General features: G+C 41.5%; 1 protein-coding gene across 6 annotated transcripts in view; it reads right to left on the reverse strand.

Moving 5' to 3' along the window:
• Window positions 1-9,295, reverse strand: part of LOC102257404 (H/ACA ribonucleoprotein complex subunit 1-like) — a 39,268-nt gene extending 29,973 nt beyond the window's left edge. For 4 of the 6 annotated variants that reach the window (XM_014540218.1, XM_014540217.1, XM_014540215.1 and 1 more), the window contains exon 1: window positions 833-1,877. The gene's annotated coding sequence lies outside the window, so the exon portion shown is untranslated. Of the gene's footprint in view, window positions 1-832; window positions 1,878-7,365; window positions 7,553-9,194 lie in introns of those variants that run through there. The other 2 variants (XM_014540212.1, XM_014540213.1) reach the window with 2 other exon arrangements.
• Window positions 9,296-15,395: the final 6,100 nt, after the last annotated feature.

Consider the following 15,395-nt stretch of genomic DNA (forward strand, 5'->3'; position numbering starts at 1 on the left):
TAATAAAGAACATTATAAACTGATGAACAAAAATAGATACAGAGGCAGAGCAGCATCAAACAGACTGTCAAACTACAGTGGGAAGGCTGGGGAGGGTTGGGGCAGGGGAGGTAAGAGATCAACTGAAGGACTGTATGCATGCATATAAGCATAACCAATGGACGCAAGATACAGGGGGGTAGGGGAGGCCGGGGGAAGGTAAATGGGGGAAAAAAGGAGACATATGTACTACTCTTTGTAATGCTTTAAGCAATAAAATAAAATTTTTAAAAATGTACATAAAAAGCCAGAAAGAACAAAAAGCATGTTCTGAAAATCATTTTAACTTTTCATTAGCAAATAATTTCAAACATACAGAAAAGTTGTAACTATGAGTAGTAAGAAAATAACCCACATACCTTTTACCCAGATTCACTTATTAACATTACACCCCATTTGCTTTGTTATTTTCTCTTTTTGCCTCACCCATTTGAGAGCAAGTTACATAAATCGTGGTCTTTTACCCCTAAACTTTTCAGTGTGTATTTCCTAAGGATCATGATTATCTCTTATGTAACCCCAGTACAGTTAGCAACTTCAATACATTTAACATTGATATCATACTTTTTATCTATTTGACTGTCTGAATTTCACATTTGTGAATTAAGGCAAAAATGTTTTTGATAGCATTTTTTTCTCCTCCGGCACAGACACCTAACCTAATACTGCATTTAGTTGTCTGATCTTTTTAGCTTCCTTTAATCTGGAATATTCCCACAGCTTTCCGTTGCCTTTTATAACATTGGCATGTTTAAAAAATAGTCTTCCCTTCTTTTAATACAACATTCCTTACCTCGATGATGCTGTGTCTTTCACGGGAAGCTCATCTGGACGCACAAGCTCTCCATCTGCCTCCCACTGGAGGTACTAATCCGGATCACTTGGTCAAGGTGTTCTTCATTCCCCACTGTATCATCACCACCTCTCCAATAGATCTAAGGTTCCCATGACCCCCTCCTCAGGTTTGACTAATTTGCTACAAGCTACTTAGCTTAAAGAATTTAGGAAATCAGTTTTCTTACTAGATTCCCAGCGTATTACAAAGGATATGAATGGGATCTGAAGGAACGGACAGATGAAGAGGCACACAGAGCAAAGTCCGGAAGAGTCCGGAGCACAGGAGCATCTGTCCCCTTGAAGTTTGGGGTGCACCACCTTCCCGGCATTTTTGCCCTGCAAACCAGAAACTCTCCAAACCCCACTCTTTCGGGGGGTTTTATGGAGTCGTCATTACATTGACATGATTGATTACATCTTTGGCCAATTGATGGTTGAACTCAATTTCCTCTCTCTCCTCCCCAGAGGTTAGGAGTGGGACTGAATGTTCCAACCCTCTAATCACATGGTCGGCTTCCCTGGCAACCAGCCCCCAAACTTCAGTGACCTAGGAGCTTTCCTACAGCCACTTCGTTAACATAAACTCCGATGTGGTTAAAGGGGCTTGTTATGAATAGCAAAAGGCAGCTTCACTGCTTTCATCACTTAGGAAGTTGGAAGAGTTTAAGGAGTTCTGTGCCAGGAATGGGGAGGAAAACCAAGTATGTATTTATGATTATAAATCACAATATCACAGTAATATTTCCCCAAGAGCTAACTATGTTAGCTGAGCACAGGGGACATGTCCTGCCTGTACCTTTCAGGACCTGAGCCCTCTTGGAAAAATGTCTTCCTCCCAGGATAGCCCCAAATCTTCCCTTTGTCAGAGCTGGTTCCGAGTTTGTATTAAGCCCAGATAACTTGAAGTCTTCAGATAACAGAGCAGCTGAGTGGGGTGTTAAAAGACAAACTGAGGCACATTAAAAATGTTTTGGAGGTTATTTGAGCAAAAGTTGATTTGAATCCAGCAGAGCCAAACCAGAAGTGGTTAGGAGACAGGAGCTAAGCAGCGGTTCTCAACCTGTGGGTCGCAACCCCTTTGGCGGTCGAACGACCCTTTCACAGGGGTCGCCTAAGACCATCCTGCAGATCAGATATTTACATTACGATTCATAACAGTAGCAACATTACAGCTATGAAGTAGCAATGAAAATAATTTTATAGTTGGGTCACAACATGAGGAACTGTATTTAAAGGGCCAGAAGGTTGAGAACCACTGAGCTAAAGGAAGACTTTTATAGGGAAGACGTGGAAGCAAAGCGAAGAAATTGACCTACTCCCTGCAGGGTTTGGGCCAATTGCCTCAAACGGACCCATGTTTCCGACCTTGTTGAAGGAAACAGCTGCCTCTTCTTTCCCCCTTTTCACCAGCTCCCCTACGTGGGAGAAGGTTGAAAGGAATTGAGTCCAGTCAGGTTGAGTTCCTCACAGGGAAAGATGCTTATCCTGGCTCCTGCTCACACCTGTGCCAAGTGGGTCAGCGACACTCTTCTCCAGGATCTGAGGGCAGGTTCTTTGTAACAAAGTCTCTAACTTTACTATGAATACACCAGGCCCTCCTTATCTGTGGGGATATGTGCCAAGACCCCCAGTGAATGCTTTAACCACAGATCGTACCCAACCCTATATATACTATGTTTTTCCTATACACATACACCTATGGTAAAGTTTAATTCATTAGTTAGGCACAGTAAGAGATTAACAACAATAACTGATAACACAATAGAACAGTTATAACAATATACTGTAATGAAAGTTATGTGAATGTGGTCTCTCTCTCTTTCTCTGATAAATGGGATATGTTGGACAAAGGGATGATGCACATGCCCGGGCAGGACAGAGCAGGATGGTGCAAAATTTCACCATGCTACTCAGCACATCATCCCATTTAAAACTTATAAATTGTGGCCCTGGCCTGGTAGCTCAGTTGGTTAGAACATTGTCCTGCTACACCAAGGTTGTGGGTTCGATTCCCAGTCAGGGCACATACAAGAAATCAACCAATGAATGCAGAAATAAGTGAAACAACAACAAAAAAATCAATGTTTCTCTCTCTCAAATCGATAAATTTTTAAAAATGTATGAATTGTTTGTTTCTAGAATCTTCCATTTAATAATTTCGGACCACTATTGACTGCAGGGTAACTGAGTATGGAAAGCAAAACTGCAGATAAGGGAGGGCTACTATATGGTCAGCTTTTCCTAAACTCTGGCAACACTTAGGATTTTTACCCACTGTATTCTCTCATCGCAGGCCCTGGAACCAGCTCTCAAGTGCCTTCCACCACGGCCACTGACATGTTCTACGTGGGAGCACTAGTGGCCTCTTCAGGTTGACTTCCTCAGACATTCCACAGATTGTGTTCTTTTTCAGCTCCCTGCCATCTCAAATTAGCCTCATCCAAGATACAACTGCCTTTCCTCTTGGGACGGAAACTATATCTCCGAAAAGCACTCTTAGTTTCTGGTAATCATTTCCATCACAAGCTACTTGACCTTTCCCAGCTCTGTCATCTGTTTCAACATGGTAAACCATGCCTCCAAAGTCAGGTCTAGGTATGGAGGATCATTTTCACCTTGTACCCAGGATTCTGACAACACTGTTCCTCCACCTTTAAGAAGTAGTTGAATTTTTTAAAAATTTTTATTTATCTTATTTATTTATTTTTTAAGGGGAGAATGATGATTTTTTTAAAAGATATATTTTATTGATTTTTTTACAGAGAGGAAGGGAAACTTAAAAGGTCAGAATAAAATTAGTAGTGATTATTCAACATAATTAGAGGAGGGGAAGGGAAGGAACAGAGAAAAAAAATTTAAGAGACTCAAAAAAGTAAATGAGTAAGAAAGAGCCATGAGTAAGCAAACATCATGAGTTATCAGAAACCAGGAAACAAAAATAAAAAAGAAAGTGAACACAAAAGAGAACAGAGCATTAAATGAAACAGTGGAGTGACCAGAAAAGGGAGCAATAGACCCTTGCCTCTGATGAGGCATCTAAAATTTTCTGGGGACACACACAGATCTCTTGAGGCCTAGATATTTGATTGCTGAAGCAAGTTCTTCTTCTACAAATCTACAATGAATTCCCTTCATGAGTGTAGATACAAACATGTTTGTTTCTTACCACCTGGAAGTGCCTTAATAATGCAGTGAGAAAGCATAAACAATTTATACATTTGTGGTGGGAAGAATTTACGAGTCTATTTTTCTCTGAAATCCAACCAGGACCAAAGCTCTGAATCACATTTATCTGTTCTACCTCTTTCATCTTACTGTTAATACATTGTTCACTCTTATTTTTCTCTGCCATGGATCAATATAGCCAAGTAGTCATTTAGCCTACCAGAAAAACATGACTTATTAAAATAATATCTTTCTCAGGTATGCCGAAGTCCTCTTAGTTCATTAATGTAAATCAGAACAAGTGTATTATATTACAAGCAATAAAAAGCAATGTTTAAACTAAAACAAACTAAAATAAGATGGTCTCTCTCTAACGTGCTTTCCCCAACCAGTATTTGCTTTTCTGTTAACTTTTACACTTCAACCAATTGATATTTTCTGCCTTGAAAACCTCCCCAGCATGGAAACTTGAATGTGCAAAAACATGATTTAAAAAAATATATATTTTATTGATTTTTTTACAGAGAGGAAGGGAGAGGGATAGAGAGTTAGAAACATCGATGAGAGAGAAACATTCGATCAGCTGCCTCCTGCACACTCCCTACTGGGGATGTGCCCGCAACCAAGGTACATGCCCTTGACCGGAATTGAACCTGGGACCCTTGAGTCCGCAGGCTGACGCTCTATCCACTGAGCCAAACCGGTTAGGGCAGTTGTTGAATTTTTAATCATTCTGAAATGAGGGTCTCATATCCATGACCCACTAAAAAGTATTAGGTAAGCATTGGAGGCCCCTGGGATCTATGCTACACTATACTTATCATCCAGTCCAGCATTTTTCAGTAAACATGTGATAAAGGTTTTGCTGTGCAATTTATGGTGCAAATAGATGAAATCCTTTCTTTCTAGTGGCCTGAGATTTGTGAAGCTCTTTGAAACCTTCAAAGGGAATATTAACGTGAAATGAAGGAGGAGGCTTTGCTGTGAGTTATTTTCATGACCAGGTAAATTCTTTAGTAATCATTCTTACAAATTTATTAATTTTATAGAATGTAAGCATCGTGTATAAAGTGTGTTATTTTATAGATATTTTCAATCCTACAAATTATACCTTTACTTTAAAATATATTTACAATATTATAGAATTTTGTGCATGTTGATATTGAGAGATAATATATTTTATGTAAGATAAAAATGTGACAATAGATTTATATACTTTTTTAAAAAGTATTTTGAAACAATTGTTCAGCAGGGTTGCATTTATCCTAATTTCTTTCATCTTCTGGATAATCTTATATGTAGAATTGTGCAGTAATTTTCAAACTCTGTCTCATCATACTCCACTAGACACAAGTCACTAGGGACTTCTTTGCATGCACACCCAAGTCATAACTAGGTTATAACCACCAGAGTCAAAACTAGGTTCATCAACCATTCGATTTGCCTGGGACTGAGACCTTCCCTAGAATGTGGGACTTTCAGTCAAAAATCTCAAAATGATTAGGCTTCAGTGCTAGGAGTTATAATCTACTCAGAGTCCTTAATAGAAACTGCACAAGGGTTTTTGGTAATTACAGAAAAAAGTGGCACATGGAAGGGTTTTGAGTCCACAAACTCAGGTGTGAAAAATATGAATCCATAAATTAATTAGTCAGGCTCCTGCCAGAGAAAAGATAGCATCACAAAAGATAATTGAGGAGGATTTAACAAAGAAGTTACTTAAAAAGTGTAGATAGGATTAAAGGAAGTCAAGTAGGAATAGTGCAGCTCCCCTACCCCCACCTCATGCTAATGACAATGGGAAAGCTTCTAAAGATTTTAGATTCTTGAGGGCAAGGAGAGGGAATGGTTAACAGAACACAACCCAGAGAGAGTAACTACAAGGCAGGGCCACCAGACAGGATCTGCTGCCTTCAGTAAAAGGACTCAGTCAACCCATAGGGAGGGATCCTTAGAAATAAACATCCCAGTTCAAGTGGCACATGGAAGGGTTTTGAGTCCACAAACTCAGGTGTGAAAAAGATGAATCCATAAATTAATTAGTCAGGCTCCTGCCAGAGAAAAGATGGCACCACAAAAGATAATTAATTGAGGAGGATTTAACAAAGAAGCTACTTAAAAAGTGTAGATAGGATTAAAGGAAGTCAAGTAGGAATAGTGCAGCTCCCCTACCCCCACCTCATGCTAATGACAATGGGAAAGCTTCTAAAGATTTTAGATTTTTGAGGGCAAGGAGAGGGAATGGTTAACAGAACACAACCCAGAGAGAGTAACTACAAGGCAGGGCCACCAGACAGGATCTGCTGCCTTCAGTAAAAGGACTCAGTCAACCCATAGGGAGGGATCCTTAGAAATAAACATCCCAGTTCATCCTTTCTCTTCCTCTGATCTCCTGCCAGTGCCTCCCAATGGCTGGACACAACTGGAATCCAGAGGGCAAAGAAGTCTGTAGAAGCCATCCAAAAAGGTTAGCTCCCAGGGGCACAGAGCAGAGAGAAAAAAAAGTGGAGAATGGACTTAAGAGATAAGCAAAAAAATTCAGCCTACAATATTTTCTTAAACTTAATCTTATTTGGAGAACCTATTCCACCAAAGTTGTAAGAAATTTAGTCATTAATGGGCTCTGCCTCCCCTCCCCACCCATGTAAGACCCTTATTCCAGAGAGCAAACTTTAGTCTACACTGCACTCACACTTGCTGCTGAGATGGGCATTGTCCAAGCTTGCAAGAACATCCAAGTCTGGTGGTCCTGTGGCTTTGCTCCACACCATTCATGGGAGCCTTTACCAGAGTTAAGAACGTTGAGGGATGTGATGCTACCCAAATATGCCCACCATGCAGACATCCCCTACACCACAGAGACCTTCCAGAAGGCATGGGGCACAGAGCAGAGAGAAAAAAGTGGAGAATGGACCTAAGAGATAAGCAAAAAAATTCAGCCTATAATATTTTCTTAAACTTAATCTTGTTTGGAGAACCTATTCCACCAACGTTGTAAGAAATGTAGTCATTAATGGGCGCTGCCTCCCCTCCCCACCCATGTCCATCCCATGTAAGACCCTTATTCCAGAGAGCAAACTTTAGTCTACACTGCACTCACACTTGCTGCTGAGATGGGCATTGTCCAAGCTTGCAAGAACATCCAAGTCTGGTGGTCCTGTGGCTTTGCTCCACACCATTCATGGGAGCCTTTACCAGAGTTAAGAACGTTGAGGGATGTGATGCTACCCAAATATGCCCACCATGCAGACATCCCCTACACCACAGAGACCTTCCAGAAGGCAGGAGAGAGAGAGAGAGCAGGCCACAGTCCCACTTACTCACAGTAAGCTATTGTCTCTTTTCCAGGCTTGAGAATCTTATTGCCTTGGCTTCTGCTTTTGCATATCTTCTTACAAAGACACTAGCTCTTCTTCCCTTCCACTTGAAATGCCCTAGCATATTATATTTAGTGGGTTTGTTCACATTATAAAGAGAGGTCTTTCCTTGAGTCAGCTTCAGCCTTCAGTCCTATAAACTACCACCTGCCAAACTCTTGGCTTTCTCTTTGGAATAAGAACAAAAGAAAATTACAGAAAATTACAAGCTCAGAATTCTCTCTTTTCTATTGCAATGTAAATAAATGCAATTGAATTTATATACAACAAATTGGAAATTTAAATGGTGCTGGGGTACTATAGCAAAGGGGAAATTGAGATCAATCCTAACATGTAAGAGAAAAAAAATCTATACTAATATTAGAGGAATATGCAAATTGTCTGGGACGCCATCCCAGTAAAAGTAACGACCAGCAGGCTGCATGGGGCAACCAGGTCGGCAGGGGGGTTAGTGAGGGATGACCAAATGACTGAACAGCAGGCTGTGTGGGGCAACCAGGCCAGCAGGGGGGGCAGTTGGGGGCTACCAGGAAGAGGGCTGTAAGGGACGACCAGGTTGGTGGGGGGAGCAGTTAGGGGCAACCAGGCTGGTGGCGAGGGGCAGTTGGGGACGACTAGGCCAGCAGGCAGAGGCGGTTAGGAGTGATCAGGCAGGCAGGCAGATGAGCAGTTAGGAGCCAGCGGTTCTGGATTGTGAGAGGGATGTCTGACTGCCAGTTTAGGCCTGATCCCCGGAATCGGGCCTAAACCTGCAGTCAGACATCCCCCGAGGAGTCCTAGATTAGAGAGGGTGCAGGCTGGGCTGAGGGGACTCCCCCCCCCCCCACCCCCTGCATGAATTTTGTGCATTGGGCCTCTAGTATGCATATAAAAGAAAATCAGTGTATAAAAAGACAAGAAAACAGCAATAGACTAATCATGTATTACACTCCACATATTATCCTTTTCCCTCCTCATTTTGCTTCCATGTGTATGAGCTTCTGAGTTTGACAGAAATGGAGGGACACAGGAGGAGGAAATTACAATTTTCAAAACAAACTTGCCTCTATGAATGAATGCTAGATTGCTTTTCAGGGTTGGTATCCTCCTATAATCCATATGGAAAAGAGCCATAGGAAGTATCAGTATAGAGTTGAATAGATGGTCCTGCTTTGGACCTTGAATGACCATAATCTGGTTACCACCTCTGTAAAATTAGGATACCAATCTTGCAGAACTGGTGTGAGGATTAGAAATGATAAATATGAGGCCCCTGATTAGTACCTAGGCCATGATGGATACCAGATAAATGATGCCTCCTTTTAGTATTAAAGGAATTGTGCCACTCTCACTACTACAGAAAACAACACATGCAAGAAAGATCTGAGAACCTGATGGATTAAAAAATGAACTGGACTATAGTTAAAAACAAATGAAATAATAAGATGGCAAATGGGAAGGGTCAACTGAATAGAATAAAAAGTCTCTACCATGGAGACATTTTTGTCACTTCCTTCTGGTTTTTGTTTGAGAGGTGATTAGGAAAGATCCTCTGATTACAAAACATACTCTCAATATGAGTTTGGTTCCCATCTGGAGGAAAAGGCATAAGTAACCCCAATCCAGCATTTTCTTGACAGACTTCTATTTCAAACAGCACTGTGGCCTATTTTGGAAGGTATGTACAGCTTGCTTAAGAGTGTCAGCCATAATAGAAGTCAGGAAAATGTCAATTAACCTTGAGGGACCGGAATATATTGAGATCAGAAACTAGGGCTAAGGTGTGCCCAGTTATACCTGTTGAGTGGCCACAGTGAATCTTAGTTCCTAGGCTGCGAAGAAGAGTCAAGTGACAGTGACGTGAATATCACTCCACTCTCCAGAGATGACTCCTGCTCCTGTCAAACCTTAGGGATTCTGATAGTGATCAAATGGAAGTCTGACTAAGAGGAAGAGTTCCAATTAAAGAGGAGAAAGAATTCTGAAGAGAAAAACTGAAGAAGAGATCTATGGATGCTTTTCCTTTTTTTTTCTGTTTGGCTGAGGATCTATTTTTCAGAATTGTATCTACCAAAAAACATAAGACATTAAATCTTCTAAACAAGAATTTAGATTATATGTCCCATGAAATTTTTTTAAACAAGTGAGGACATAAAGGGAAGTAATAAAGAGGATGAAAATTAACAAAAAAGTGAATTAAAACAGGGAGAAAAAGAGAAGTAATCTGTGCCAAAAGACACAGAAGAAAGCTTTTTCAAGGAGAAGAGAGTATATTTTACTGTTTCAGAGAGTTAGTTCCAAAATGCTACAAAATAAAATTTTGCACAGCTGTTGGGTTTCCGCTCCAAGGGTTCTAATTGGAAAGACATGAACATCTTCTCAGTTGACTCTATTTCTGAGATGAGTTCTGAGTGTTTACAGATTTCTCTGCATGTTTCTTACATTTTACCAAATTCCCATTATATACTTAATGAAAGAAGAGCGTTTAAGCCCCACTAGATCCAATGCCAGAGCATGGGGATTTTTTCAGACAGAATTGTGTAGTAGAAAGAACACTGGATTGAGTGTCAGGGGTTGGTTCTAGCTTTGCCACTAAATCGATGAATTAATTGGAGAAAGTTGTTTAACTTTCCTGATTCTCACGGAGTAAAATGAGAGGGGTTGAAATGGATACTTTCTAAGATTTCTTTCTAGTTCTTATTTATCTACTAGACAATCTTTTCAAGTTCTTCAACCAAAAGTGCACCAATTTGCTAGTCTTTAGAGAAATATTAAGAATTTATCTAAACAGGTTAGATAAAAACAATAGAAGCAAAACTAACACAACAAAATCTTTTAGAAGCTTAAACTTTCATATAAAATTAACATATGCTGAAATAATCAGGTTTTTTAAAAATCTGCTTTTTATAACTTCTCAGTAATTGCTCTCCCCTCTCAATAATCTCAGATCTAGAGGTGCAACATTTTCCAAATCCTAAATTCAGCTTCCCATAGAAGTCACAGTCAATCCCCCACCCTACTCTTAGTTCTCTTAATGAAAATGAAGAAAACCCATAATTTATCTGCACTTTCCTTTGGCAGTACATATTAAAGTTAAAGAAGGAAAGAGTATGTCTGCAAAGACAGTGGTAGTATAGAACAGATATTGTAAATTAACTTTATTTTCATACCCTAAAATGTATCAGTGACACCATTTCACAGCTACTCAGAATTATGGAATTAGGGTTCATGTAAACCCTTTGCATATTATATATCACTAGAGGCCTGGTGCACAACATTCGGTTGAGGGGGGAGGGTCCCTCAGCCTGGCCTGTGCCCTCTTGCCATCTGGGACCCCTCAGGGGATGTCTGCCTGCCAGCTTAGTCCCACTCCCTGTGAGCCAGGCTTCTGGGTGAGTAGCGCCCCCTCTGTGGGAGCACACTGACCACCAGGGGGCAGCTCCTGCTTTGAGCATTTGCCCCTAGTGGTAAATGCACATCATAGCGACTAGTCGTTCTGCCGTTCAGTCTATTTGCATATATATAAAACCCTAATATGCAAATAGCCCGAACGGCAGAACAACCGAACAACCATTCGCTATGACGTGCGCTGACCACCAGGGAGAACATGGTGGGCATTGGCAGCAGAGGGATAGTGGAGTAGATGACAGGGGCGCCAGACCAAGGATGGGCGCCGGTCACTGTCATTGGGGTGAGCCTCTGGTGGTTACTGAAAATTCTTTGCTTCTGTGCACCGTGGTCCCACCGGGTGCTCACACCTGCTGCCAGAGCCGCTGCTCGCACCCACTGACAGCGCCTGGCGCTGGTCCCGATCACCCCTGAGGTCTTCTCCATCTCCCCCTGTTCCTGAGGGGCGATCAGGGCAGCAGCCGCTGCTTGCACCCACTGCCGGCATCGGCCCCACTCGCACCTGCTACTGGCACCAGTCCCAGTTGCTTCACACAGTCCGTGGGTGCGAGTGAGGCTGGCACCGTCAATGCATGGGAGCAGCGGCGGCAGGAGCAGGGCTGCCAGTAGACAGGGGACTGGCGGGAGGGGCCGGGTGAGGGCATGGAGGATGGGCCAAAATCCCCCCCTGTGCCCACCACAGCCTTGCAGCCCACAGTTCCTTTCAAGGTGCATGAATTCATGCACTGGGCCCCTAGTATAGGATAAGGAAGCTCAAGCAAGCCCAATAGGTAGCACTATCTTGATGGGTTACTACATACAGATGTGTGGTCCAAATTAAAGGGCCAGAACTTTTTTACAATGGGCTTCTAGAGAATTATTCAAGCTAAACTTCTAGTTGCCTGGTAGAACTCAATATTAATTATATCTATTTCTTGGCTGCCAGAAATTTTAAAATTAGATCTGTGGGTCACACTTGGAGTTAAAATTATATTTCATTTGGTCAGTGCTGATGTAGACCATAGCCTCCTTGAATGTAGGGTCATTCTGGTCTTGATTTGCATGCTATTCTTAGCACCTAATGTGAATGATCAATAAGTGTGTTGAATGCATTATTGGTGAATGTCAAACAGACCCTTATAATCAGGGTACCTCCTTCCTGAAATATCATCAGAGGCCATGAAAAAAAACCCTTTGCTTTCTTGTTCTTCTACTTTTGTATTCCCAACTGACCAATTTCCTTTCTGTGTTGTTTTTAGCATCAATCAGGTTAAGATTAATACTTCAGTGTTTCCCAGTTTCAGATCTGCTAATATATCAATGCTTCCATCCTTTAAGCTCTAGTTTCTTGAATGGATTAAACTCTCTTCAATCTCCTTGGTCAAATAATTGCATTTTTTACCTTAGGGTGATATGCTGGGTAGTCTTTTGTCAACTCAGCATCATCCTTAGTATCAGCAAAGGCAGGAACTACATTTCCCAGAATCTCTTTCCCAATATGGGAAATGAGAGGCGCTTGCACAAAATTTAGAAGGCTGAACAGGAGGAGACCATTGTTTTCCAGAGTCAATTACAGGAAGATGTGTGGGCAGATAAAGGCCCAAAGCTGCTTCCAGATAAATTGCCTTTATGTTGCTTAGATAGCTGATGAGGGTGGACTCCCAGGGAAGCTAATGAAGTTGCAACTTCAGGGCTCCCTTCTGGCATGAACCCTTTCTAGGGTTCTGGGAGTGGCTTTAGCACTTTCGTATTCATCATTTTACTTATTTTTTCTGAAAGAGAGCTCTCTAAATTGCATACGCTTTAAGGCTCACAAAACTTGGCTCTAGTCCTGAATGGTTCAGAGCCTCCCAGGGATCTTGTGTCTCCAGGGACTTGAAGAGTGTTCCTGAAAACCAGTGGCTTAGGGTCTTGGATTAGGAATCTTCAGTGGAGCCTCTGACTTTCTCCTCCCCTGTCTGTCCAACATTTGTAGAAGCTCTAACTCCAAAAGTCACTAGGAACTGACTGGTTTTTGTTTTCATGACCGAACCAGTCAGTGCTTAAAAATGATTCTGTCAACAACTAGATTATGATTCTTCTTTTGTTCCACTTAATCTCCACTATAATAAATACCATTTCTTTACACTAGAAATAATAGGAAAACAATTCTTTAACATCACTTGGAAAAAGCCTTAGTGTAAGCTCCATCTTGATCAACACTGGATACTCAGTGTAGTGCTTTGTCTAGCACACAGTGTGTGCTTAGTAAATGTGTGCTAATGAGTGTGTGAATGAGTGAGTGAAGGAATGGATGACTTTATGAGCATTTGTATCCAAGTTGGTCTCTTGTTATGATTATTAAAACAATATAGATCGTGTTTGTTCTAACTAATTCTCTCTAGATTTATTTAGCCCAGTATCAAGAACTCCCAGCTGCTCAACTGCTTTTTTTTGGATGAAAATAAGTAGATTCGGGAGCCAGTCCAGCACAAATTCTAGGAAATTCCAGGATGCATCTGTAATTATGTTAGGGTCTTCCAGAGGTTGGAGGCCACACCTGTTATGAATTATTTTCCAAGGGTGAATATATACATACACACACATATATACACACACACACATATATATATATATACATACATTTATATATATACTATATAATAAAACCCTAATATGCAAATCGACCAAATGGCAGAATGACCAGTTGCTATGACATGCACTGAACACCAGGGGGCCGACGCTCAATGCAGTAGCTGCCCCCTGGTGGTCAGTGCACTCCCACACGGGGAGCACTGCTCAGCCAGAAGCCGTGCAGCAGTGGTGGCAGCAGCCTCTCCCACCTCCACTGCAGGTGGGCGGTAAGGAGCGAGGGGTCCAGGGCTGCAAGAGCCCTGGACTGAGAGAGGGATGTCTGACTGCCGGCTTAGGCGTGATCCTCAAGGGGAGAGTGGGGGGGAATTGGGCCTAAGCCGGCAGGTGGACATCCCCTGAGGGATCCTGGACTATGAGAGGGTGCAGGCCGGGCTGAGGGCCCCTCCCCGCCTCCAGTGCACAAATGTGCACCAGGCCTCTAATATATATATATTTTCACATACCCTCTCTTTGTTTTTCCTGCAATCCAATTCTGCATAGTAAATAGCAATGATAATTATTTTGTTGGATAGGAAAGTCAATGGCCAGTCCTCACGAGAATAAATCATGCTTTATAATGCAAATTAATGACTATAATCTTAAAAAAATTAAGAAGTAATTTAATCATGCTTAGAATTAGACCAGCATTTTAAAATTATTTTGAGTCCAGCATTTTTTAAGCACCACATATAAATAACATTCTGTATACTCTATATTGAAGTCAAACTAAAATATGACTTTAACATGTAGGAGTTTGTAATTTTAAAACTATTGAAGTGCATGGAAAAGTAAAAAATCCCATATTTTGCTATTCTTTTCTAAGAATTAATTTAATTAGTATTTTCCATGGCTGGAGTAAGAAAGTAATAATGCAGGATGATTTCATAATTATTGATAATGAATGTATTGATAAATAATTAAGTTTGGAACAATTTGGTCTTTTTGTTTGTTTTCATTTAGTAAGCATTTACTGTCCTCCAGCTCTATGCTAGATTCTGTGCTAACCAGTGGAAACATAATGAATTACACTTGATACCTACCCTCCTGAGGTAGGGCAGACAGCCACAGATAATTCCAGGGGGGAAAATAGGTAAATGGTTTGGGGAAATAGGGAAGGGAAAAAAAAGGAGCTTTTGTGAGACCAGACACTGGAGTTACATATGATAATCTCATCTACTTTCCATAGCACCTTTCAGAAACTCCCATGGAGGAAACCGACTCTTGAATACCTGGCCCAAGTTAACGCGGTTAATAAAGAGCAGCACTAGAAATGTATACCTACGTTTGCCTGGGCCCTAGAGGCAAAGACCAAATCATTCTGTATTACAGATAGTTCTTGGGTACAAGTTATAGTCCCTCTGGCATGTACATGGTTTAGCATAACCCAGTCCACTCTCTAAAGGCCATGTTGGCTCTTTCAACTGAGATAACGTTTATTGGGTGATTTGTCTCTGTACCTGTCATCCCTGAGGCTGAGGGCTCAGTTGCTTAAACTTTCACTAGATGGCCCAGGCAATTGGAGTCGAAGGGAGGATATGGATTTATTCAGGTTTTTGGTTTTTCTTTAAACTATATTATTTAAAACACTCATTAACAACTCATTATTAACAACTCATTATTAACAACTCATTATTTGTCTGTTAAATGGGTGTAAATTAATTCTCCGAGGGCTGGACTTCAATTTCCTCACCTGTGGGTGGTAGGTGAAATGATCCGTAAATGATCTTTCAGGAGTAAGTTGTCAGATAGTCTTAAGATTTTATCCGGTCAGTTCTTAATTGCTGTACCAAATAGTTTCCGGTGCCTGATCAACATGGAGTAAAAACAAGTGTTTGGGGGAGACAAGCGCGGCGTAATTTGGTTGCCCTGTTTTCCCCTCCCAAAGGTCAGTCTCAGGTGGCCCCGAGGTCGTGGGGAAGAGAGCCCTCCGGACCCTCTCCAACAAAGGGACAGCAGGACGCGCTCCTCCGAAACCCGCAGCGCGCCCTGCAAGCCTCA

Source organism: Myotis brandtii, unplaced genomic scaffold (assembly GCF_000412655.1).
Source record: "Myotis brandtii unplaced genomic scaffold, ASM41265v1 scaffold237, whole genome shotgun sequence".
Lineage (NCBI taxonomy): Eukaryota > Metazoa > Chordata > Mammalia > Chiroptera > Vespertilionidae > Myotis > Myotis brandtii.